The following is a 27800-nucleotide window of genomic DNA, read 5'->3' as shown; positions in this document are numbered from 1 at the left end:
ACTACACTCAACTGTATCAAGTTTCCCCCCAGACAATGGTTGTGCATGTGCTTCTGATTTAAGGGAATTAATGAGGCACTCTTTGTTATCAACATCGTGCAGTCTCTATATCTTTATATCAAGGAAGTGATTCAGAAGACTAGATATATGATATATATTTCCTCATCGATGTGGAAGTTCACCTGTACGAAGCATGCAGATAAATAAACAGGTGCACAGATAATCCACGGCCTCAACTGGAGGAAGATTTGTTTCACATAAACTACTTTATACACAAAGCCCGCTTACACATTAGAGTTTTCTACAGATTTGAAGATTTGTGAAAGCTGACATTAATAGAGCATCATTTCAGTTCAAACTTATTTTTACACCAGAACCAAAACCAGGGCTGTAATCCGAGTGGAGAGGTTTAATGTGGCCTATCCACGAAGTCATCAACATGAAGAAAATTGGAAATGGAGATCACAGAGTTCAGATTTAGCTAATTAACATCATCAAATGTGACTTAACCCGAATTAATGCACTTATCAAGCCAATTTACATAAATATCCCCAGCATTCCAATAACAAAATTAATGCTTTCATCACCTGTTGTTCAAATAAAGTCAAAAATTAGAGCTGATTTGACTATCTTAATTCATTGGCACATGCAATCAAGGGTTTAAAAGTTATAGGTCTAGGGGGGTCTGAATTTAGAAGGTAATTAAGATATGCAGAACTATCAGACATGTACGTATCTTTATGATAAATTTGCCCACAAAGTTGTCGCCATATTGGTATATCTCCTAGCTGGCAATTAAACTCAAGATGCTGGCAGAAAATGTCTCTTATCTAAGTAGTTAGAGTACAGGCTGCATAGAACTCTGCAGATTATGTAGAGAGTATGGCTCATTAGAACTCCAAGATAATTCTACCCCTTTCCCACAGTTCATATTTTGAGTAAATAATTCATTATGCTTTAAAAATATTTTGAATGATTGACGTAAAACAGTAATTTGTCTAATAATTTGGCACTGATTCTAATGATATGTTTTTCTGTTGTATATTTCACTACAGATTTAAAACACATTAAGCAGGTATGCCTTAGCTATTAAGGATACACTGGTATTCCCATCCCATGTCCCCAGTGGGATCAACACTGTGGTCATGTGATAGCTAGAGTCCCCTAAATGCTACTCACTCAGATACCAAGATGTCCAAACATTCCGAGAAGTTGCTGTAATGGCACAGGTGCAACATGTGCTAATTCATTAAGTGCCATGATTCTTGGATCCATATGTCCCTAACATAGTAACCTTGACCCTGGCTGCGACCCCTGGTTAATGACCAATTAAGTGCCTGGTTCACAGCTCAGTCAGGACTGTTTGTTTGTAATGCTTGTGATTCTGTGGACACTCCATCTTGAGTTGCCTAAGTTGGTTTCTGTTTGAACTGCTTCAGTCTCAACAGCTGATGCATTGTTTTAAATCACTACTTATACTAAATACTAGTAGTTTAACATCCAATAGTAAAGTGGTTCAGTCTCCAAATATATGAAATAGTCTCTTTTATCATTCTGGCATGTTCTTCCATTATTCTCATTTCCTATTTTGTGAATGAACTTTCTTTGTTAAAAATTTGAACTATGAATTACCATGTCAAAATCTAGTGCAATGATGTAGAAATAATTTAACAAAGGCTTGCTTGGGTTAATATAGTAACAGCTTCAAGCTCTAATGAGACATTGAACTGATCATCACTCTCAGACTCTTCCTTGATCTTGGCTTCTCCCCAAAGTTCTAACCTGACGAATCCACGATCCCTCAATATATATTAGGAAGTCTAAACATCAGACGTTGATTCTGTATCATAAACTAATTTTATCCATAACAAATCAAAATCAAATTTCAACTTTACTGACATATTACACCCAAATATCACTGACAAAGTTAAAACATGCTCAAAGAGAATTAATTTTCCATGTTTACATCTGTTTACAAGGAGCATCCAAAGCCGATCTGATAAACATCACCACAGAAGATATGAAAATTGAAAGATTTCTAAGACAGACAACTAGTAAATGTTTTCATATAAACCTGCTTAGAGTACACAAAGAGGACAGATTCCTAAAAAAGAGTTTGACAGATTTCTCTTTCTGTGACTGGAAACCATCAAAGCATCACTGGAGATGTTGCTGATAATATTTTCTATCCCTTTCAGTAAATATTTGAAGAGAATTCTGGGTACTTGCCAGAGATTTCTTAAACAAATCCAAAAAATCTTATTGGGTATTATTCAAGTAGGAGAGAGGGGGCAAATTGGAAATAAAACAATATAAGTTTCGGCATCAAATAAACTTCGGGATAAGATTAGGGATAAAAATGTAGATAATACAGCACTAATTTAGAAAAAAATTCAGAATTTAGCAGACAGGAACACCCGTGGAGATGTCTGAGTCTATTGTTTTATTCAGAAATCAGGTCATTTACATCAAACTCTGATATCCCAAGTCTGGTCATGTCACCAAGTACTGCCAAAAATAACAGCAGACCTGCCCAGATTCCTTACTGAGTCTTTGAACTGTCAGCCTACTATCTACTCCAGTCTGAAAGTCATCAATCCAGCCCCCAATGTTCATCAAACGCACAAAAAAGAAAGCCCTCTTTAACATTTGTCATTGGGTTAGAGGTATATAACAACAATTAGTCCATTGACTGAGTTGTAGCTGGGCCGATTTATTATGTTGCTACAGTACAAGGTGATGACAAGCATGTTCTCAGCCCATCTCATAATTAACCGAATCGGGACAGGGGGTCAGGTCCTGAGCATGAATTAATAGTAACCCCCTCCTCAACCTACTGAGATGATCACCAATAGTTGTCTTGTCTCTCCGTCAGAAGATAACATATCCCTTTTCACCTTAAAGCCCACCACAGGTTTTTATTAATCATTAAAAAAAAAGAGAACAACAATGTACGATAAACACTCGACATCGTAATGTAATGCAGCTGTCCCATTTTATAATACAAAATTTATGTACTTACTTTTCAATGCCAGATTTTGTTTTATCTATATAACTGTAGTATGATGCACCTGCACTACTCAACAATTGAAGTCAAATCATGAAATAAATCAAACTCCTTTGAGGGAATTGAATTTTAAAGAGCTATTATTTTTTTATAAGTGTCTATATATATATTTATAGGACTGTGTGAAAGAGAAAGCAAACAAATTATTAGAGGTACACACAATGACAGAAATCAATATCCGGGAATCCAAATACCCGGATACCACAGGGGATAAACGATCCATTAGTACTCCAACTGACAGATTTCCTTTTTCTATTTCTGTGAGACAAAAACTTACAAAAAATGGAAAACAATAGCTGATGATAGCAGCAATTAGCTGCAAATAGAGATCTGTTAACATGATAGTGTGTTCTGCCATCTCCCTCAGGTGTCAATGTTGGCAGCCTTTTCCACACAGAATGGATCTCTTTCAAGCTATTAAAACACTTTTTGCATTCAATCAAAATAGCAGAAGATTTCCTGTTTGTATAATTTGTTATCAATAAGCTTGATCAATCTACTCCCAACTGCAGATGCATGATGCCAAATCAAAAAGCAAAACTCCAAAGTTGGCATGAATGGTTAAAATCGGTTACTTGTCAGGTAAAAAAAATTAGGTGAACAATTTAGGACAGGATGTTTTAGAAAATGACCATTAGTCTTGCTGCCTATCAGGGTAACTTTATCAGATACAATTCAAAAAGCTATATACTGTGAAGACACATCCGATCACAGATTGCTGAAGATCATCCCATCCTAGAGCTGATTACCTTTGTAGAGGCGATGGATGACAAATAGCCATTTACTCTCATCACGCTCTGGCTTCTCTGTCATCACAGACTCATTATTCTGACCACAACTCAGTCATAGGAAACCATTGATAGCCAACATTCCAGCAAGCTGGCCAAAGTTCTGTCAAACTATTTGCTTATGTTTGAGGTCTCCCCCTGATGTAGGTCTGTGAGACCGGTGAAAAGTCTGTAGAGACCAGTTTATAGGGGTAGCTAGCACATAAAGTCTACAGCTGCAGCTTCAGCATCTGCTACTTTCAAAAAACTTCATGTCAAGCGAAAAAACCCTTACAAAACGTAAACAATTTACAATACAATCAAAGACAGATATGTGCCTATACTCCAACACTAAACAAATGTACACAGATTGTGGGCAAAGAAAATTTCACAAAAAAACCCCATCATTTGAAACTTTAAGAAACACATGTAAACTTCTCCTTACTAATGGATAATAAAATGGTACCTTTCAGCAGCTCGGCTGGTGTTCCTTTGCAAAGAGATACACTTTGAAACTGTCTGTCCTCTGATTCCCTCACTCTGTTTGTCTGTTCACATATCCCATGTTCCTCTCACCACCATTGCAATCTCACCACACCAAGCAGAAGTCTCTACAATTAGGTGTGAGTACAAATCTTTAATGAAGTCCCTGATTAAAACATTCCAGACTTGGGGTCAGTATTAACGACTAGGTAATTCAATAATGAGAAAATGATAACAATGTTTTAGCACAGGGCTACAGTGAGTAATACACAACACTCTATGCAGAGAGGTGCCTTCCCAAATCATAGTTGCCTGTAGCAACAGATACTGTGGCAGGATTATCAACCAATCAGTGCCCAGCATTCAAATATATGACCTGCTGTGAATTTTGGCATTTGACCTGCCTCAATGTAAGGTTTTTTTAACATCTGTATGCACCATGTTTATTCTCTGTTGTAAAGATGAAAGAGTAACCACAGATACAGTTTTAACTATAAAACACAGGATATGCAAAGACCAAAACGACATTTAAACATTGTTAAAATAAACACACCTATCTCTAAGAGTTTTCCAATTTCAGTTTCCATAGACAGGATTCCCCTAGATCACTATCTGTTCTGACAGTATCAGTTTTTTATGTAATAAAACACTGTATTTTTTCTTTACTTTATCAATTCTTGCCTCTCCTCCTGTGTTGATCTAATATACACCTGTATCAATGTGATTTTTGGGAGCTTCTTTTTTTTTTAATGAACTCCTTTATAGATATATATATTTATTTTTACTTTTTTTAAAGGGGATAAGTTCAAGTAGGTAGTTGCATGTATGCTGTTATTCAAACACATTTAACAAATGATAACTAATCATTTAAATATGTAATTATAAAGTATATACAATTCAATTATAATTGATATACAAAGTAACCTATGATTAAATTGTGGAAAAAATGAAAGACCCAGGTAAGGGCCTTGACCTTTTGCCTTTAGACTTGTAAAAAAAAATTGTACATGTTAATTAATGTAAAAGTGATGACAGGCAATGACAATTACAACACATAGTGGATAAAACTGATACAAATTATGTAACTGGCAGAGATTGTACCTAAACCAACAGCTAACAATCCCAACCACTTGATTTTTGTCAGCACTTATTTGATTTATGGATTGAAATAAAATTGTGTCCCAACATTTTGTTAATATAATATTTATGGACTTATTTATATACTGTATTTTTTTCTCAGAAACTAAACCTGTTACAATCTGTCTGCGAATATTGTACCCCATCTAATATGTCACCTACCAAAGACTATGATTCACAAAAAGCAATCTGACAAATTGGCAAAAAATAATCATGATGGACCATATCCCAAAGATGTATTGATCATATACTTCATAGTTGATGTATATAATTTGGACGAGGAATAGCCTACAGAATCTGCAGCCAGTGTTCACTGTGGCATTGTCTTTGCCTGGAAGAACCGACTCAATTAAATCCTTAAGCATGGCTTCTCCCATAGAAAATAATCATTAAGATGATCATCTTTCGATATCATTGTCGAATCTGGTTCACTGCGAGTCACAGCATTTCCTCCTCATAAATTTAACATTCTCCGCAAAATTACTCTACTTTCACTCCACTGGGAAATGAATGAATTTTTAAAAAATTGTAATGAAGTGCTGGGTTTTGCTGATTGTTAAAACAAAAGACATTAAGTTCATCGCGACCTCCTAAGCCAGCATCAAGAGAATTGTGAACTCAGCAATTAAATATCGCAATGACTCCCAGCTGTAAATTAACCAATCACATTGTTTCGTCAAGAAATTCACATTGAAAGCAAATTAAAACCCATTGTTTGGCTATTTCTTACTCATACAAGATTTATAAATTTAAGTACACAAATTGCAAAAACAAATCCAATATTGAGTTATCTCTCTTGGTGTATTTATGTAAAAAATAAGCGAGCTATCTTGGATCCCATCTCTCCGCTTGTGATCTACTGGGGAATTCAGCAGTCTCTGTGACTCATGCTAGATAAGACACTTCACCTATAAAATCATTTTCAATTTTCATAACAATTTACACCAAACAGAAATTGATCCTACAAACTGCATTATAAAGAAGCTAATTGGTTTTTCAAATATCTATTTCTTAATGACCTTTTATGTTCAAACCAGTACTTCTGAAAACATCAATGTATATGATTATCTTAAAAGAATCTATGGCAAAACAATTCAGCACAGCTTTACAAATATGGTGGTAAAAATCTTTTTTTATATATACATTGTGTATTTTTTCTTGCTTCCGTTCTTTGAGGAACACACATTTAAGGTGGTATGGGACAACCGTCAATATTTATGTGGACAAAAGTACATTATAATTAAAATTCTTGAACATGTTTAGAATTTTCAAAGTTTACAATATTTAACCAAAATTTATGTTTTAAAAATTTCTGAAAATGTAAAATTTGTAAAATTCCCAGCTGGATTCGAACTCATGACTTGTAGATCAGTAGTGAATCCTCTAACCCACTGCACTGCTCTGTTAGATGACTATATTGGGAAAGAAACTATTTATAAAATTATACTTGATTTTATTGTTTATTTCGATAAATAATACGTCACAACATGAAGGTGTCCCATACCACCTTAAACTCACCTTTCCTTAAGAGAATATAGCAACTAATACTCCCCCCAAAAAATCAAATCATAAATGAAATGGTCCATTAATCAAATCACTTCAGCCTCTGTCCAATAAAACCGCTTACATAACAATGGTTACCGTCCTTCCAAGAGCCTGTTACATGTATTGTGATATCATTAGGCCGACATCAGGCAATTTATCAAGTAAATAATACCTACACATTTATATTCAATATGATTCACCACCAGCTGGAACACTCAACCCACAGAAGGGTTTTTTCTTCTTTTTTCTTTTCTTTCTTTTTTTTTTTTTTTTACACATTAGCCATAGCTTTTCTCAATGCTTTGCTCCAGTGCATTTCAAAAGTTTTACACAATATTTTCAAATCAATTTGATTCCACGGTAACCAATTTCCTTACCTAGTGAATTATTTCTAATAATCCTCCAAAGATGAACATCTACACAAGATGTCACTCATCTTAATGCATTCAGTAAGAGTTCTCTGAAATCATTTACTTTCAAGTTGACGCATCCTTACTTATATACCCTAGAACTGATAGAACCAAGCCGCTCCATTTTCTTATAAAGTTTTACTTAACCCCCACACTTCCAAGCCAGTGACAGACACAGATACATTAATTGTTTTTTTCCTCTTATTTTCTTCATTACCTAGAGCAAAATAGAAATAAATTTAATAATTCATACCAATATACGGTTCACTTAAGCTGTATGTATAAAGTGTCCCACCATGAAACAGAATTGTGTTTTCTATATTTACTGTTACGCATGTCACTTCTTTTACAATTAAAACACCCCGGAATCAATATTCCCACTATAGTTCTATCAAAAAGAGCAGTTGCAGTGTTGAGTTTTTCTCCTTGGAAAGGTTACCTTTCTAATGCATTAATTTAAGTGGCTGCAGGATATTGAAATCTCCATTCCATGCATCCCACAGCACCGACCACAATTTAGCTAATTGTTGTTAAATCAATGTGTCAGTATTTTTACCCACTCAATATTTTTTCATTCAATGGACTCAAGTTGCACAAAACAGTTCTCACTTTTTTTTAGTGTTTTTGGTTTAAATTTCACCACTTTTTTCCCAACTGACTCACTAGATTCTTTGATGTCCTCTTTTTGCAGACACCAAGAACTTTATCCTTATTGAGTAAATTCCTCTGTTTTCTGTTCGCATGTGAGGAGAGAACCAGAGAAAGCTCTTTCTTCTAAGTTTTTTAAAATGTAGGTGATAATGAAGTCTTATGCGTCACATCCAGAGAGTGACGCTGTGCCCCAGGGGGGAGTTAATTATAACAGCTTCCTCCAAGACCGCTTGTCCACTTTGTTTCCTTTGGCCTCATCAAAAGAGTTTACAAATATAGTAACGTAAGTCATTTGTACACATCATCATGCAGATAGCTAAATTATTTGATTGCTTTATGCACTTTATATGTAACTGTTAGAACTTATTTATAGACCAGTAATACCTATTTATGATGGATATTTTGCTGGGGAAAAGATATCAAAGATGTGCATTTATCTTTCACGATGAACAATAAATTTACGCCTCCTCCTCAACTTTATTGATGTCCTAAATTTTGTTTTTGTTATAAAGAAAGATATATTTTTTCAAAAAGAGGCTCAGGGTGGTCTACAAAATTAACAAATGAACCTACCTTGAATTAAAAATAATCTGTTAGTCTATAAACTAATTTTTAAAATCTTAACTTTAAAATTTGAATTTTTTCCTATAGCTAAATACAGAGCTCTTTTATTGAAGGAGATTTATATGGTAAAAAAATGGCCATGACCATCCAGTCCTCTTAATCTGGCCAATATTGAATAACCACGTTTATATATAGAATTGTAATTTCTCCTACAATAAAGTGACATATTTATGAAAACTTGACCCATTTTTTATTCCAATCTTCTCTAGAATTTCTGAAGAAAAAATGTCCTCTCCTTTAAGATTCAAGCTGCATGGAATACAGACAATACCCGTATTTGAATAAAATTGTCAGACAGAATCCATTAGAACAGAATCCATTAGACTGCAAAATCAAAGGCTCCAACAAGCTGCTTCAGATTTAATGAAGAAATTGCTGAATTGGAAGAAATTATCCCTAAAAAAATGCAGTCCATGTCAACAGAGAAAAAAAGGACATTTCTTTGGAACCGTTAATTGTATTTGTGTGATTATATTGACAAATGTCCGTCTCTTGTAGGAATCAGAGTTACAATCAAGTTATCCGATGTTCACCCTGCTTCTTGCAAGATGAAAAAATATGTTGATTGATGTAACATTTCCCCTCGATTTATTACAGCTTAATGTTCTGGCTGGATATCTAAATTGAATCCAATCTCATTTTTCCTCTTACTAGTTGATAGTTTTTTCATGTAATTTTTAATGTTTTTATCGAAAACACAATTTCCCTGTAATCTCCTTTCTTACTTTTAAAATTTGAACTTCAATTCATAGCAACATCTTTAACTTAAGCATTCTCCACATACTGATATGATGATTAAAAAGTTTCATATATATATTCATTTGCAAGGTTCGTACCATCAGATTATGGTGTCTTTTACATTAATATTCTGAAATTTCAAGGAACAGAAATTGATGCACTTAATTTGTGAAATTTACACTTCAAAAGGATCAGATCACAGTGTTGAAAATGTTTGATTAATAGTAGTGCATATCTTAATATAAAAAAAATTAATAGTTTTTTAGGTTTTTGTTTATACTAATGTAGCTTGTTCATTAATTGTTTAACTCAACATTTTTTCATCTACATTGACTGAATTAAAGCCTAGACATTTGTCCAAATGGACTTCCTGGTACATCCTTATTTTTTATCCTCTCCTATTGTATTACGCATTTTCTAAAGCTGTGTGAAAAAATTATTTTAAAGTGGCAACAGAAAATTTAATAAACTGAGGCATTCTGTCCACAAAGAAATTTGTTTTATGTAGGTGACATTGCAAGAAAATCAATATAGGCTGTAGAATTAATTAAAACTGACAGTGGACAGACCAGCTAATATGTAGACGTTTCAGCGTATCGTTTTTACTGTCCACCGCAGAGGTATAGTTACCTCCCAGAGAGACTGCCTCACGCTGGAATAAAGGTTCCATATAGCCGCTGTACAAAGCGCTTCGGGTCAAAACACATTATTTCAACTTCATTGTGCAGATTCTGATATTTTTGCAATGAAAGTGACTCACTGTCAGAATCTAGCTTTGATTTGTTGAGCTTCATTGCACAAAAAGTTTGAGCTCACTTTTCAATTTCATGTCCAATCCAAAACATGCAATTACATTTTGAGTGATTTTGTCATAAACTCGTGGCAAACTGCTGCAGCCAATCAAAACTATTAAATTATCAAATGAGAATTTTCCACATGGGTTGCTTCCCCTGCCAGTGTTTGCGGCTCTTTAAAGTGCTGAGTTGATTGTCAAGTTGAAAATAGAAATCTGTCGATATTCTGCCTCTGCTTTCCAATTAATCACTGCATCAAATGAACACTGCATTTCACAGTTTAATCAAGTTAATTCTGTGTGAATGCCAATATAGAAAATTTACAAATTTGATGACAGATAAGAAGATAGAATCTGAAATCGTATTCCTTGGCTCAGAGAAATATGCATCAAATGCCCGTTATTTGATTGAATCAATATACCAGTTGTTCCAATTGGGAATCATACATGTTATAACAATAAGAATGCAGACTCATTTAATGGGCTTAAAAAATCTCTTTTAAATAGTGCATTTGCATATACAGTACAGTCATTTGATATTTTTAACAACTGAATCCACACAACTTACCTGCTGTTACGAATAAATCCCTTAGAATGATAAATCCTCGGTATCGTGTATCACTAGGTCTGTGTGACATGTAGTACGTGAAAACATTGAGAGAACTATCCTTCATCCACTGGATCTACTATATTTCCAAACAAACCATCAATCCCGGAGAATTTTCATTGGCAATTGTGATTTTTGGAGTGAAAACTCTAATCCTATCTCCTGAAGCTGGTCAATAGCTTACCTGAAAGATCAACAAAGCTAAGATAAACACATAAACAAGTTTTCTATGATGTTCAATAATGAGTCTCATCAGTGTAAATATTATCCCGTAAGTGATAAGTATCTCGCTACGAGAGATTTCACTTCATTGTCTGTGAAATTGCCCCAGGGATTGTGAGACTATACGGAGTGTGGTACAAGATGAAGTGGACAATAGATGTCAGAGTTACAGGTACTGCTTGCCAGGTAGAGGAGAAGTAACTTATCTCATTCACCTGACCACACAGTTTCTCCAACGTTCACTTGGATTACGGCTCAGTGGTCCATTGTACATGTAATAGTGGAATGTAGTCCAACAAAATTTCACAAATCCCAGCATCCAACTGATCAAACTCAGTGGTACATAGTAATAATAAATGAAATCCAAGAAAATTTTTACTGATCCTAGCTTCCAATCTATGATCGAACCAGTGACAAACTTCCTCTCGGTAATGATCAGAGAGTGCTAGCTCTCTAAAACTCAGTGCTCTGAGGAAGTGCAAACTGGTCTAAGTCGTCAGTGATCCATGGTTGAGACGATTCAGTGACACGACAGGCGTAGTAGAATCTAGTGTGTTAAATTGATTGGCTTACATTGTACTTGTATAGGTTTTTTGTCGCTGGTTCATTGACAGTGTAGGTGTAGGGATCAGTACACACATCTACTGTGTATCACCATAACTCTAGAGTAGGTCTGCAATCCATCACAGATACTCGGCAGTGTATCATTGATTCTCAAGTCTTATACCTTGGTCTCTCAGCAGTATAGAAGTTTATATGCTTAGTGAATTGATATCTCCTGTACTATGCATTTCCTTGTATCTTGATCAATAGATAGATACTGGTATCTTTACCTTGAGTTATCAAATGTAAAGTCATATATTTTTTTTTAAAGAATATTCTCCTGACATTATCAATCCCCAAAATAAAGCCATTTGGTGTAATTTTCATGGAAAATAATTCCATTTACAAGCACCCACTGGGTTTTGGTAACAGTTGTCATTCTGTAAATCATTTCATAATTCTAAAAATTTTAGTTTCATGTAATCTTGTGAGAGTAATTTAGATAAAATCGAAATTCTCACCATTTAGTTATCCTTCATAATAATTTTTCTTCTAAAACTTTCTTCTTCATTTTGCCATTACAAAGACGATTAAGTGCATACAAGAATAGTCTTGCAATGCCAGATTTTAGCAACTTAAAGTTCTATTTAAATGAGTTTTTGAGAATCTTACGATAAATACCGATAGGGTCCGAGGCTTGATATCATATGCAAGTTAAGTAACAGCACTTGATCAGCACTTGACGTGAAGTTTTGAGACACTTCAGCTTGTGCATTGCACTATTACTGATAATAGTTATACTTGTTTCCTGGACATAAGTATGGTAAGAGGTTTGAAATTAGCTCGAGTCAAAGATTAGAGCTGTAACAATTGTTGATACAGATCTAATGTTTGTAACAATCACCGGTCCTTGGAGCACAATTATCCCAGTCAATCAGCTCTTTATTTGATTAGATCAAAAGTCAACAAAGACACCTAGGGTGTGGATTATAAGTACCCTAGGTAATGGCCCCACATCCTCTGATCAATACAGAGCAATGACAATGATAGAGTTGATCACCCTCTCACTGAGACCATGACATTAGTACCTATCTCCCAAACTCCCTGCTCGGCGGCAAGAAAGGAAATAAAGATAACACTAAAAAGCAAGTCTTAATCCAGAAAAATCACAGAGAATCAAGAAATAAATGAAAAAAAAACTTACAAAGTGCTGGTGAATTATTCCCAGAATGAAACTAAAATGCAGTTAGCATGGGATGGAAGACGCCATACAGGACGCATTATCTATCCCTATACTTCTGTCAATTTTAAGAATTAATAATTCATTGGGAAAATATAGGTTTTTTAGCCCAAACAGAGACAAAAAACTCGATCAAGGATTTGACAGAAAATCCAATAGCACGATTGAGTTGTCTCGTAGGTTTCCATTTGATTGAACTTCTAGGAGCTAGTATTGAACTCTGGGTAGAACCGTGCCTGATGGTATTTGCTAACCTAGGTCTAATTGACAGCTTCAAACTGAGAGAATTACATCCTCTGTGTTAATCAAGAAAACAAACAAAGCATGTGGTAATGCTTACACATCTTGTTTGCTGGGAAGCATTTACTAAAGATGTGCACAGTTTAACACCTTTTAACCTTTTTTGTTTATGTGTACATTGACAATATTATTCTAAGTCACAATTCCCTACTCAAATTTTTTTTTTTAATTTGAAATTTGTCACACAGCTTTTTGAAATTGTTCTAAATGTTCCTAAAAAGTTAATGGAAAAACAATATGTTGATTAAAATTACTGAATGGTTTTTATTTCGATATTTCTGTGTTATTTAAGTAGGAGTGAAACAGCTTGTGTATTGCATTACATCTGACAGTCACGAAGAACAGCTGGTGATATTTATATCATTACATGTACAAAAATAATTTGTATTTAAAACAGACTTACCCACTTATACACTTAGGCATTAATTACTTTGATATATTGAATTTGCATCTGAAAAACTGATAATTCTGGTGTTTAATTCATATATTTTCCAGCACATTTTAAAATCTAATGCAACGATAGTAAGTTGAGAGAATCTGAGTCTTTAAAAAAATACAGTGTATGCGATAAGAATTAGATATCTTATAATTCCTTTAATTTCTCTCAATTAGCCGAGAACATACAAATCTTTTCACAAATTTACCAACAGGATTACTATATTTTTGTCATGGCCATGCATATACCTCGATCTAGCAATACTACTACAATGTCACTTCAATTATTCCTCAAACAACCTACAATCTAATCAACGAAAATGGTGAAAATGCTTGGTGTCTACACAGAAGCTAATGAAAATCCAATTTTTGTTCCCAAGTAATCGGCAAACGTCTTTTTCATTAAGCTTTGCCAAAGGGACTGACCCCCATGATCAAGTACAATCTCAAACATTAAACAGTCATGAAAAATGCAAAATCTTCCTCCAAGACATTTCTGTAACAAAGAGCCATCTAATTTTACTACTGAACATAGTCTTCAGACAGAAGAGGGGGCTGAATCTGAGACCAGGGAGGAAATGTATCGAGGTCCTGGTCGCCTGGAAAAAAAAATGAGTGCTTGACACTGTGCCTATAATCAAAACAAATCCTGACTGAGGACTTCTTAATAGGTATTGGCAGACCTGAGTTGTAGGACTTCAGTATCAGAGGAAGCAGAGAGCCTAAAGCCAGATTGATTTCCTACTTGGAGCATCCAAACCATGGGAACTTCTTGTACAGCCTAAACACTGACTTCTTTCACGATTATGCTACTTTGAAATCCCAATGATTGGACGAGTAAAAATTGGATAAAATAAACGTTTTATGGATGTGATATCTATTATCTAATTGTTTTCACATTAATTTATTACAAGATTAAATCTTTTTGCAGTGAAAGGTCTTGAAATTTTTGTCCAGGCATATTCATATTACAGACATCAGCAATAAAAACTTATAATCATCCTCATTGAACCAGCAAATTGGCAACCAATAAAATAAGAGGAAACAATGCACTCGCTTGTCACCGCTGCGACCCGAGTTCGATCCCCGTGATCGACAGTTGTGGTATGTGATAGGGTATGGTGGTCGCCCGCTTGGACATGTGGGTTCTCTCCGGGTACTCCGGCTTCTTCCCACACCAATGACCCCCTCGCGCTAACATCCGTGCCAACGAGAGATATTAATATAAGTTGTAGAACTTGCTTATCAATCGTTGTAAAATAAATAAAGTTCAGTTTTTAAAAAAAAAGAGGAAACAATTCAAAATGTAAGTGATTGAGTTTAACTTATTTAGCTCTTATGATCATTAAACAAATGAAACAATCTAGGTATTGCATTTTTTCCTGAAGTACCAAATACTCAGATAAATTATGCACTGGTGTATAATACATGCACATGTATTGCAATTGCATGGTTACACCTTCAAACCTGCAGTCATGCATGAGAATGAAACCAGTTACAGTTATTACAATTTTTAGCTTTGTGAGGAATCAAAAATGCATTTTGTGGTAACATAATCTGTAAAATTTTAAAATAGTGATTACACTTTGAATGTGATGTACTCTCATTCTTGTTAACGCAACAGCATTCCATACCACCTTTATTTAGTACCATAGCCAAAATTTGATGAAAATTTCAATTTTAAATCATTACATACATGCACCGGTAAATTGTACTTGTCAAGTTTTCCCAAGTAACAACCAATTTAGTATGCCCATATTTTATTTTTAATGATTATAAATGCTCTCATTTGAATGTTTTCTTATTTAAGTCATATTATGTTTAATTTTCTTTACAATTGATTCTAAGCCAGAATATCTGACTTCCATCAGCTTCTACCTGAGGTTTTCATGAAGAAAATTATCAGAATCACAAAGATCATATTTCCCGGCACACACGGCTTTGACTGCCGAGGAAAATTGATTCTCTTTGTGCTGGTCAAAGCCGACCCTTGCTTAAAGGTGGAGCCATTTGTGAGCATATAACTATGGGTATTATTATGTCAGATTAATTATTACCTGTCTAAGACTTACGCACTCCGGAAAATCAACAGATGTCACAATCAATACAATTCCACAATCAATATTTCTTCTTAATATAAAAAAGTATCCAAGCCCCGCGCCGGTAGCTGTTTTTATTGACACAACAAAAAACGGTTATAGAATTCAATAAAGACCTGGTAACAAGGCTAGAGAAAATTAACCTTGATAATGGAGTTCCCGAACTTAACCATGGTAACCCAAGGAGTCTGCCACACGCTTCTCTCTCTCTCCCGTTTCATTACTTCCATATATCAAAAGTTCACTTCTCAGTTCACACTACATCCTTTGTTATACATTTCAAAATTTGTCCAACCATCTTGCAACTTTCCTGGGTATATGGTTGGATTAATACTAAAATTGCTCTCTTTACACAAAGTGCTTTAAGAAAAATATTAAAAGAGCAATAAAATGCAACTGTGGAAACCATATGGCTCAATCAAACCAACAACCAATGGAGTGGGGCAGAATTTGGAGGGAAGCACCTGAGGACAGGTATACAGGTAAAAATACCTGGCACGCCACCTTATTCCTCACCTGTCTCGGGCTGCTGTGAATTGTTATCAAGGAACAGAGATAATTTTCTCTCCTTGGCCAGTGGTCCTTGCACTAGGGCCATGTAATATTAAGTGGACGCTGTGTGAACTCAAACAAAAACTGATCAAATTCATCAAGTTGGCCTGGCTCCTGAGGAAGAAATCCTCATCAATCAAATTAGATATTACTGATAGTAAACAAACTGTCAGTTCTTACACAGATATCCGAATTGTGCTGCTGTACTTAACAACCCAAAATATCACAGTTCAACAATGATAAATTAATCAATCGATAACTTAGTTACAGGATGTTGCAAATTCATTATACAATTATTGATAATTCGAGGGCCCAAATCTCACCATCATTCAGAATATAACTATGCTGATATGATCGTGAATTACTGCTATGAAGAGGTGAACAAATTCATTTAATTAGTTAATCCCCAAGTAAACTCAATTCATTTAAAACAAAATTAAAGTTCACCAGAAGTAAAATGTCTTCCTTTACAGGAAATTGTATATACATGTATGACATGGAAAATTTATAACAATTTTTTTTTTTCAAAATAATTATAAATATTAAACATAGAAGTATATGTGTAAGAAATAATTTGAATTAAACTTGCATAAAGATTAGCTGTGTGTAACTTTGTCTAACATGCCCATAATGTATTATTATTTTGTACCATTTCACTCAAATACCCATCATGGGGTGAATCGAATCTCCATTTATTGGGCTGTCTCTGAGCTCCAGGCATTCCCTTACCAGCACTGCTTCTCAGCTTCTACTACAAATGTTTCTGCTCCAACAGCCTGTTATTATAGTAAATTTTTGTGACGGCAATAATGAGCCGGGATTTGCATCTTTTCATTACCTTCATGCTACGACTTATTAATGCTTGGTTACAAAACTAATAGAAAATTTCCCAATGGGGCCACTAAATGGCTTTGGAGGGAAATTTTTTGTGTAAAATTCATCAGAAAAAATACTTTCATTCCATTGCTCAACTGTAGTTTAAGATGTATGCATACATTATGAACACATGATTAAGTTAAAACAAATCCTTTAATATTTACACCCTAGATTACTTGCCTTATTAATTGCCTGCATGTACAATAAAAAAAACCATGAAAAAAATATCCAATGAATACATTATAGATAATGTGGTATATATAATCAGCTTTAAAATAAAATATTTGCAAGTCATCAGCTTTACTCTTACTGCATGTGTTCTAGAATATCTTTTCCATTTTGAGATACAAACATTAAAAATTAATCAATCCATGACTGAAAATCTTACCACATCTTCACACATTGAATGATCTGTATAACTGTCAATAAATCAAACTTCCACACTTCATTTAATTTGGAGCAACATCAAATCCTCTTCATCTTACATGAAAAATCAGCTTTGTCAGAAACCAGTGGAGAAATCCCTTCACCAAATTCACTTTTCCACAAAAGACCATACTTAAGCAAGTAAGCCCATATGATTTCCTTCAATAAAGCATTAAAGCATCTCCATAACCAATCATTGAAAATAATTTCCTGCCCCTCTGGGGCTCAAGTCGCATTGCAGGGGGTCTTTTGTTATCTGGGATTGTGTGCTGGGTGCCATGCCCTAATAGGTTTTAAGGTGAAGGGGCAGATGTCAATTAAAGTCATCCTTGACCAGATGATTTCTATAATTTGGGAGGGGTCTTTGGGATGTTCCTTTGCTAATGGACCCCAATATGTACATCTGCAGATTTAAGGATATGTACATCAATAGGATAATGTTGTATACATCTGCTATTATATATCTAAAAGTTTGGACCTCTTACTGTTTACCTGTTCCTCTTTGAATCAGTCAATCATCAGAAAATATTTACCTCAGATTTTCATTTCACTGTTGCAAAAAAATATCAATACCAGAAACTTCAAATAAATTGAACTTGACATTCTAATTTGGATGAAACTTAAGCAATTTTTGATCAATGTATTTTTTTCAGTGTTGACTTAACGATTCCAAAAAAGCCATAAAGTCTTGGGGAAGTACCAGGTGTTTAGTGTCACATGCTTCATCAGTGTCCAATTAGCAGGGAATTGTGGGGCCATGTTAGCCTCTCTTTGTCATTAACTTAATTACAATGAGAGTCAGTTAATTAGCCAGCAGATCCTCCCGACATGGCCCTTTTGCATGTAAAGTCTCCATGAAAAAACCAATTCACCTCTGTACTTGCTGTTCAGGATGTCAATGGATAAAGCTACCCTTCTCAATTAAGAAGGTGCAATTCAAAATCAGATTATACCTTGATTACAAGAGACACAAGATGGAACAAAATGGTATTGTTTCTGAAGTCATGTGACAGATTTTCAAAATTTAAGTGACTAATTAGTTGCGGAGAATGAGAAAAATCAGATCTTTTCTGTCACATCTTGCTGTTATGTCACAATTATTGTTTCTTTTCTGATTCTGTTTCTGTTGTTATTCTGGAAACAAAGGCTTCCTCTTTAATGATCATTAAGAGTGCTGTTTTGCATGATAAATTGAGGTTTATGGAACCATCGCAACTGAAATTTTGACACGTAGTGGAAATAAATGTCAGTCAAGAAAAGGATTTTTCCACCACCAATTAGGAAAAAATCCCCCTGAAACGGAAATAATTAAATGTTTTCTTTCATTATGTCATTAAAATTGATGTAAATAAATCATTTCGGGAGATTTTGGGGGTTAATTAAGACTTCTGTATTGTGCAGTAATACAATACCTAACTGCAGTGCACGAGTCCATGATAATTCTCACAAGGTAGTTCCAACAATGGAAAGTTGATCCTGAGCAATATAAATCTACCTGGATAATGATCACTTTTCTGGGAACGACACATTTCCTCCACTCAGGATCATTTGTGATTAAATGATGAAGTGGTGTGGAAACAATCAGGGCACAGACTGGGGGGACAAGATGTTACCGACAGACAATTGATTTCAATATAACACACACTATATACAAATACAAAAACCCAGGACAATGTTTGGGGATTTCAAATCTTCTTTCAAAGGTCATGGCCCTCTCCTACTCCCAGCTGCTGATCTCTTATATTTGATCAACTTCTGGAATGGAAAGACAGTCCAAAATCGATGACAAAAAGCTATGATAACATGTCTATTACCCTAGCACGTCTGATTCCCTCCAAATTAATGATTTCCCCACAAATTAAGACTTTGATATCAGGCTCATTCATCATCCTGAGCTTCTTTCCGAACTTATCAGCCATAAAATTCCCTCCTTTTCATCCAATATATGCTGGCTATTTCTCCCCTTTTCTTTCTTTTCTTGATCAATTCTAGCAAAGATTTAAGAAAACTTACAAATGCATGTATTTGTTGATGTTGATCCACTCATAAATCCATCTGAATATCTTTCTTCTTCACATTTTAAGTGTGTCATAAGTGCATAATTCTTTCATGCAATCTTCAATATCATTTCCTTAATATTGTATTGAGTTTCTCTCATGAAATTCTCTTCCGTAAATGGCGTAAACAAGGAGTCAGAAAACCTCCAGTCCGCGAGAACAAAGAGCACCCACCATTCAAATTAAATTCAGAGGAACAAATATAGCAGAAAAAAATGAGAACCTCAAACAAATTAGGGAGAAAGTGGGAAAAAATTCCATTGAAGGGATTTTCCAGAAGAGCTAATAAACTGAAATAGATGGGCAATGGTGACCGGGAACCCTGTCATTGTGGACTGGGAGGGGATTAAATAATGGACAGCCCAGCCCCATGCGGCAGCTGTTACTAGAGAAACACATTAAAAGTTAAATACTGTTTGCTCAGTAATCCTGCTTTTGTTGTAACTTTTTCTGGAGACTTCATCAAGGTGCTAACAAATACAGAAAGTGACCTTGATCCAAAAGACGGAACAAGGAAAACAGACTGTTTCTGTCCCACAAGCTCCCATAATACAGCAGGACTAAATTCAATTGGAAAAATTTAGTCGACTGTCAATATTTAGTGAACCTAAATAGAAATGCATAGAAATTCAAAATATCATTAACATTGCATTCTATGAATTATCCCTAAAATTTAAAGAACCTTCCGTCCACTAAAATAGTATGAGACTCTGACAGGTGTTAAATGTATTATTTAATATCTGAATGTTGTGATGATGTATGAAAATGCTTGTACTGACTGTTTAATTTCTTCACGATGATGGCAAGAATTTTTTTTTTTAATTGTTTCAGAAACAATGTATTGAAAAATCCATCAGTAGCTTCTACAGATGATGTCTAGAGTAATTCAGCTGCTGTGTGTGTTATTGCCAACAAAAGACAACAAAAGTAAATGTAATACCGATAGTTAGAGAAAAAGGGGAGCTAGCTCGGCCATCACATTTGACTATAATCATAAATTTTCCCTTCCACACATTTTTTTTATATTGGGGTATTCAATGGTTTATCATATTGTCAGTAAATTAAGCAGTATGTCAATTTCCTTCGGCAAGTCAGGTGTTATTAAAAAGACGTCCAGTCATGCACGATAATCGTGATGAGGCCTCCCACAAAAATAAGGCATCTCCTAGTACCCTCTCCAGAGTAAGTCTAAATCAATAAGCAAATGACTAAATATGGCTTCCAGGGGGTTATGCCTGCCACTGTTCCTTATAATACAGACACAGGAGTTGGTACATATCAGAGAAAAAGGTGTCCGAGGGGAATTATTACCAACGGCCATGTCTCGAGACCAACTTTGATGTATGTAGATAGAAAGATCAGAGAGAGCTGCTATAGTACCAAACTGACAATGTGTGTGCACTGAATTGAAGTTGATGGTTTCGGACTTTAACATGTGGGCAGTGTGTTTATGAAACTGCCAAACTATATTTCATAGTCAATGTCTTATATGCCTGCTGGTTTTGGACTTGCAACTTGTGGGCAGTGTGTTCACAAAAGTCCAGTTACATATCATAAACATGATCTACTACTTCTTTTTGCTTAACCTTAAACTATAATGTATTATCTTTAAATATCAAAACTCTTCCAACCCGCTCCCTGAATGGATTTCTCATTGATTTCTCATTAACCCCCTATCAATTTAAATTTCACAACAACAGAAGTACATAATGTACTATATAAATCAGCAAACAATGTACGTAATTACAGTTCTTTAAAACTTGCAATATCTCACATACGCTTTTATGATAATGTAATCTATTGGAGGAAATAAAAAAGCAAACAATAAAATTAAAAAAAACATTGCTGTTTTTCCATTTTTAATTCACTTTCAAAATATTTAGATCAATTCATAGTTAACAACTTGATGAATTTTAAATAAAAACCCCAAATATGCCTTTTCAGATTCTTAAATATGGTGAGAATCTAAATTAAAACAAGATAATGTCTATGCACAAACCAGTTGGTGTTTCCCAAATCTTCATAATACAAGTAACAAAGCATGCATCATCATACAAAAAGATAGAAACATTCCCTGATCCAGCAAGTGTCAGGCTAATGTAACAGCTGATACCAAGTATAGGAAAGACTGTAAAATGATCCCATTTTTGCTGTATAATGAAATCCTTGATCACAAAGTGAAGGATGCATTTGTTTATTTAATCATTAACTTACCTCATCAGAAATGATCCGTGGCTTCTGTCATCAATCGGCAGCGTCCGTATCAATACTCCGTCTATTGGCGTGTTGGACAGAGAGCCGTCTTTAGTCAAACCTGTAAAGTATATGATCACTCAATACAGGAACTTAGTTTACAGAGTCAAACAAATGACTTTGTGTATCAGCTTCATTATAAACACCAAACAGGTGACAGCTCCTTTAATTTTGCGTTGTTGACTTGCTGGCGTTTCATATTGATATAGCCCAATCTCCCACTGTACCTGAAGTGGCTAATCAATTTTTTCCAGGGAAAATGAACCTCCTTTTCATCTGTGCGTTTTGTGTATTTTCTCGTCATATATTTTGTCCATAGTGGCTATACAATTATCAGAACAATTTAATTAGCTGAGCTGGAAGACTCCATGCGTCTTGTGAATTGTATTGGCAAACCATTACTGATATTGAGCACACTGTAGTACATCAAGCAACTACATAAAATCTCACGCTCCCATGTACAGAAATGCTAATTAATTTTCTCCATTTTGATTCCTTCACATAACCTTGCTCCCAAGAAAGGGAGAACAAAAGAGAATCATTATTAAACCCCCTACCAAAGTGCAATTATACGCAAATCATTTTATGGAAGTTTAAAGTCAAAGAATAGCAAGCAATTTTCTGTTTTAGACATAAAAGAGTTCACAATAATTTTCAACATTAAAATGATTGACATCACTATCGAGTACTTATCTCCTCAAAAGGAAGGCAAGAGTGGAGAATTAAGGGGCTTTATGAAATGGTAACTGACAGGAGAATTACTTAATTTAGTGATTCTCTCTCTCCATGAAGATGGTTCCAGATCACGAGGGGCTCTCTTCAAACATTGTTCTATAAAGGCCCTTGGTTAAATTAATTTTTCAACAGGTACCACAGTAAATTGCAGATGTTTCATGATTTAAACAAAAATCAGAGCTATAAACTGAAGGATACTACAATATTTCTGCTTTCCTATCAAGCATGCAGAGAAATATTATCAATGTATGAACCCCTGCTAATACCTAATATACATTACTCCCAATAAGGAAGACTAACAAAATTTCTTTAGTTCCAAAATATGTAATATACCTTCAATAAGTAATTAAGCAGCAATCAGTTGCTATGGTGAAGGAAGGCACATCAGTAATTGGGGATATTTTGGGCTCTCAAGTCAATCTGCTTGATTTCTCTTGTATGATCTTCACTGATCACTCCTCACTGAAAATTCACAGATCATTAAACACAGAAATCTCAGAGTCAAATTGACACCAAATCAATTTGAAATTCTCATTATAGTACTTGAAAAGCTTGCTTATGTAATAAATAGCCAATCACTGGAGAGCAATTGCTTAAAACTTGGGACTTAATGAGATGAATCGGCTGGGTCAGAAAAGGACATCTCCACATCATGCAAATACCCAATTTATGTCTATTTCCATCCACTCAACACAATATTAAGTACAAACACACATTAGTTCAAAATCAAAGTTAATACATTGAAAATCCATTGGAAAATCAAACAAGAATTATGCAGCAGAGACAGAAAGTTTAAACTTCAGATGCAGATCAGACCTAGTAAAAGTACATGTATATACTGACCAGCTAGATAATGTTGGACTCACAAATTGATGTGTAAATAAAATAGATTTGATAAAAAGAATCAAGTTTTTTAATGGTGTATTTATTTTATCTTTGTTCATCAATCAAAAATAAACATCAATGTTCAATGAAAAGCATTTGCAGTTTGTTCTCTTTATCTACTGACAAATGCTGATCATCAAATATTTACAGCAATTTGTACCAATAGGTAGCTATATAGTAGTTAATTGCAAATAATAATAAAATTTTAAGGAAATCCATGTGAAAATAAGCCAACAGATGGCCTCTGATAGGGTAAGGATTTCCTTAGCCTTTCCTTATCCAGTGTCACCATGAAACAATACCACATAATCCCCACACTGCTACCTTACCAAACCTTAAGGGGGTCAATTTCTGAAGACTCAGTCAACAGTCATATTGCTAAATCTCAGCACTGTAAAGACAGTTCAAACAGAGCATCAACTGTGACTGATGCTCAAATTAACAGAAGAAATAACTTGACTTAATAAACATGTCAAAATGAAATCCTTTCCTTCTTTTATTACCTGCCTACTGAGCTTACTAATTCTACTCCTGTGGAATCATCAGGCTGATGGTGAAATGTTAAACAATGCAAATAACGGAACATAACGCAGCGGCAAAACGTAACATTTTAACCATGTAGATGCCGGGGAATGTCAGTTCTTCCAATGAATACACAACCTCACATTGAGGCTGATGATAAACACATTTCACTTCCTGTATCGGTTAAAACAAATAATGATCACAAAAAATTACATAACTTCAAACACTCTGTAAAATAAAACAGAATATCGAAAGAAATAAAAAAATTTACTGAGACATCTTAACAAGACATGTTGCAGAGTAAAAAGAGAAAAAAAAGTTCTTTTTGAAGTAAAAAGGAAAAGATGACATTTCAACTTCTTTTTGGGTGGAAAGAGTGGGGGGGGGGGGGGGGGGAAGGGGGGTTAATATTTAGCTTGCTGCTTGTATTCTCATAATAAAATAAAGATCTGAGAATGAGTAATATCTAATGCACAAAATATTATGACTTAGATTTTCCTTATTTATTTTTTTTCACATTTCCTATTCACTTTCCTTTGCCCACTGAATTATATAGTTATCTTTCTGCTGGTAATACAGACATATGACAGATCTAAGACAGTTGGCTCAGTGGGACAGAATTTTGTCTTATTACACAGTATGACATCCAACGAATTTATTATTGATAAATCTACCTATTGGATTATATATGAATGTTACATTAGAGGAAATTTAATTACAGGTTTTCATTCATATATAAATCAGAAGACTGGTGACTCTTGAGAGATTTCACTTTGTGCATTAACAATATTAACCCAGATTCAGAAACTGATAGCACCCAAGTATACTTACCAGTACTTGAAATAAACTTTTTCACTCTGACTAACATTCAAAACCAGTCAAATAATTTGACTGGTTTTGAATGTTAGTCAGGGTGATTTAATAACCCATGTTTAAGACCAGTTCAAGTTTTCTTACTTTAAACATTCAATTGTCCTGTTCACATCCTTAAGATATCAAAGCACTCCGTTAGTCCTATTCCTGTGGGGTTATATACTCTGAATACAGTCACCATCCTCAAAATCCTATTGTTTTTCTGCAGTCTTCTCCTGTTTCCTCTCTCTCTTTGCATGCTACCCTGCCATTAGTCGGTGTATACCTTAAGATGTACAAATTCAGCATTAGTAATTCATAAGATAACCTAATTATCACGTAACAATCCCAAGTAGTTTTGGTCTTCCTTCGGAGAAATAAACATAGTCGTCAATATCAGGTAGTAACTTAACTAACAGATCAATACCAGGAAGTGGGAAAGCTGGGATTGGAGAAAATGGAGAGTTTTTAGCAATGTGATTAATTAGAGATCTTTAGGTTCCTTGTTTGATTTCGATAATGCAACATTCTATTGACCTACCTGTTAATAAAAATACCAGGTACATGTACCATACAAAACATCAAATCTACTGTACAGTGTACTCAAAGTGTGTTAATACACTGTATATATATGAGACAAGTACTGCACAGGCCAACAAAAACATAACTGTTGATAGCCTTTGGACATATATATTCACAAGGACAAATTCATAATTATACATCATAGATCAGTTCGTTAATTCTGCATGACTGACATCTATGTTTGTGGATGCACATTACCTGTATTTGTTTAGAATGGGGGGTAGGATGGATGGGTGAGTGAAAAACATCACACAATCTTCCAAGATCTGGAGAGAAAAAACCAAAAGCAATAACAAGTATGAATAAAAAGGCCATAAAAACATCATCTTCTCTCAACATTGACCATATTTTCTCCCAGAAGAATGGTTAATCTATACAAAGTATCTAATAACTTTTCCACACAGGCCCACGTGTTTTGTGGGGAGGTTCTATTGGTATTGAATTTGATTTGTGGATTCTAGTGCCAGTTTTTATTCTGACCCAATACAAACTATGCCTTTTTGATCTTCGACTGTGAAATAACAAATCAATTTATCATCATCTGTAGGGTAATTAACAGGGAATAAAAAAAAAATAAAAAAGTTCAAACTCAGTATCTTGTTGAAGTATGCCATGGTATCATTGTCGTTCTGTAAAAACTTCATGATTGAATCACCATGCACCATCAATTGATCCTGATCTGTAGCGGTATATTTTTAATCAATAGTCCAGGTTATGCAATCTTGAAAAAAATGATAAGTGAAAAACTAGTGGGTTGATCCAAAGATAAAAATCAGAATCAAAAAGGAGTAAAACTGATTGTTACAAATGAATTTATGGATACAGCAAACTGATTATGAGTCCCGTAGAGGTGAATAAGAACGAAATTTAACTATTTTATAACAAACTTCTTTACAAATTTAAAAGTTTGCACAACCATTTAGCATAATAGTTTGAATGAATTCATTTTCATATAAATTTTTCAATTCACAATCCGATTATTAAAGGTATCAAAGTAATGTTTTTTTATATATTAAGCCTCAATTAGCAAAAATTATAGTCTGGTGAAAGAAAACATGTATGTAGTGAATTCGCTAAAGATATTATTACGAATTCATTATACGGATATAACAAATTATGAATATAACGAAGTAAATCCATTGATCCCTAGGACTTCGCTATAACCAAGTTTTACTGTACTTCAATTTCTAATACACTTTTTTTTTTATTAATTATTTAAAAGATAATTAAATTCAAATTGCCCATTTTTCTCTGTATCTCTGATCAGACACTTTTTATCTTACAAGTGTTAATTATTCATCTCTTCTAAAAGCTCCACTTCAGTGGTTCCACTAATGGCAGAGGTCTTGATGGTTAACACAGATAAGCACAGACCCCAAGAAGACCTGGGGACAAATCCAATACTGGTACAAGCCGCAGTCGTCAGCATGCTCAGTGAGGGGGGACTGCTTCATTAGGACATGTACACCGACCACTTTCCGACATATAGTCTGCAGAGGCTATACAGCTCAAGATCATCTACTGTAAGCAGCAAAACCTAGCACTGCAAATAGACAAGTTTACCAATTATTATATCATATAGAGTTTCAATAATTGAATTTTTTTTTTCTGTAAGTCGATCTGCTGCAGAGTTCATGAGCCTGACATGTTGTATACAAAGCATCAGTACACTTTTAAACAGCATAAACATTTTTAATAAATATTAATCCACTGGTAGCATAAAAACAGCAATTATTAAATATGAATTACATTTATTTCACCCATATCATTTCTAAAATATATATATATATATATATATATATATATATATATATATATATATATATATATATATATATATATATATATATATATATATATATATATATATATATATATATATATTAATCATTTGTTGTATGCCTGTACAGATCATTCTTTCTATGAGAAAAAAATAATGGGGTCTCTAGATGTCATCATACTTAAAATTACATAATACTATAAGATTTGAATTGAAAATTAAATCAAATTTATCATTTTGATACATACACATGTACCACTTCTTTTTATATTCCTTTTTAACAAATAATATAAATCAAACCAGTTTTGTGACCATCTTCTAGATGCCATGATAACTTCTGCGGCAAGAGCCTGGGATGATTTTTGAGGACGAAGATCATTTTAAGGGGAGAAATGTGACGGTCAGATTGGTTCGAATACTGGCGCCAGATAGCTCAGTGAGTAAAGCACCTGACTAGAGGGTTTGATTACCGGCCGATCGAGTCCGTCATTGTTTCTCCCCGTTACAATACATTTATTATACATATTAATCTAAACATTTATAAATTATTATCAGCTATGTACTGTGCACAGGACCAGTCTCTTACAGAATTAGAGATACTGCAATAAAAATTAAATTG

General features: G+C 34.3%; 1 protein-coding gene across 10 annotated transcripts in view; it reads right to left on the bottom strand.

Moving 5' to 3' along the window:
- Positions 1-25808, bottom strand: part of LOC128191775 (kin of IRRE-like protein 1) — a 42972-nt gene extending 17164 nt beyond the window's left edge. For 2 of the 10 annotated variants that reach the window (XM_052864059.1, XM_052864070.1), the window contains exons 1-6: positions 25600-25808; positions 24925-25105; positions 22894-23022; positions 21787-21886; positions 10784-11006; positions 4301-4445 (exon numbers count right to left, since the gene is read on the bottom strand). The gene's annotated coding sequence lies outside the window, so the exon portion shown is untranslated. Of the gene's footprint in view, positions 1-4300; positions 4446-10783; positions 11007-17477; positions 18859-18927; positions 19468-19528; positions 20140-21786; positions 21887-22052; positions 22662-22893; positions 23023-24924; positions 25463-25599 lie in introns of those variants that run through there. The other 8 variants (XM_052864068.1, XM_052864063.1, XM_052864061.1 and 5 more) reach the window with 8 other exon arrangements.
- Positions 25809-27800: the final 1992 nt, after the last annotated feature.

This window comes from Crassostrea angulata, chromosome 7, assembly GCF_025612915.1.
Source record: "Crassostrea angulata isolate pt1a10 chromosome 7, ASM2561291v2, whole genome shotgun sequence".
Lineage (NCBI taxonomy): Eukaryota > Metazoa > Mollusca > Bivalvia > Ostreida > Ostreidae > Magallana > Magallana angulata.
This window is presented reverse-complemented; position numbering and strand designations above follow the sequence as displayed.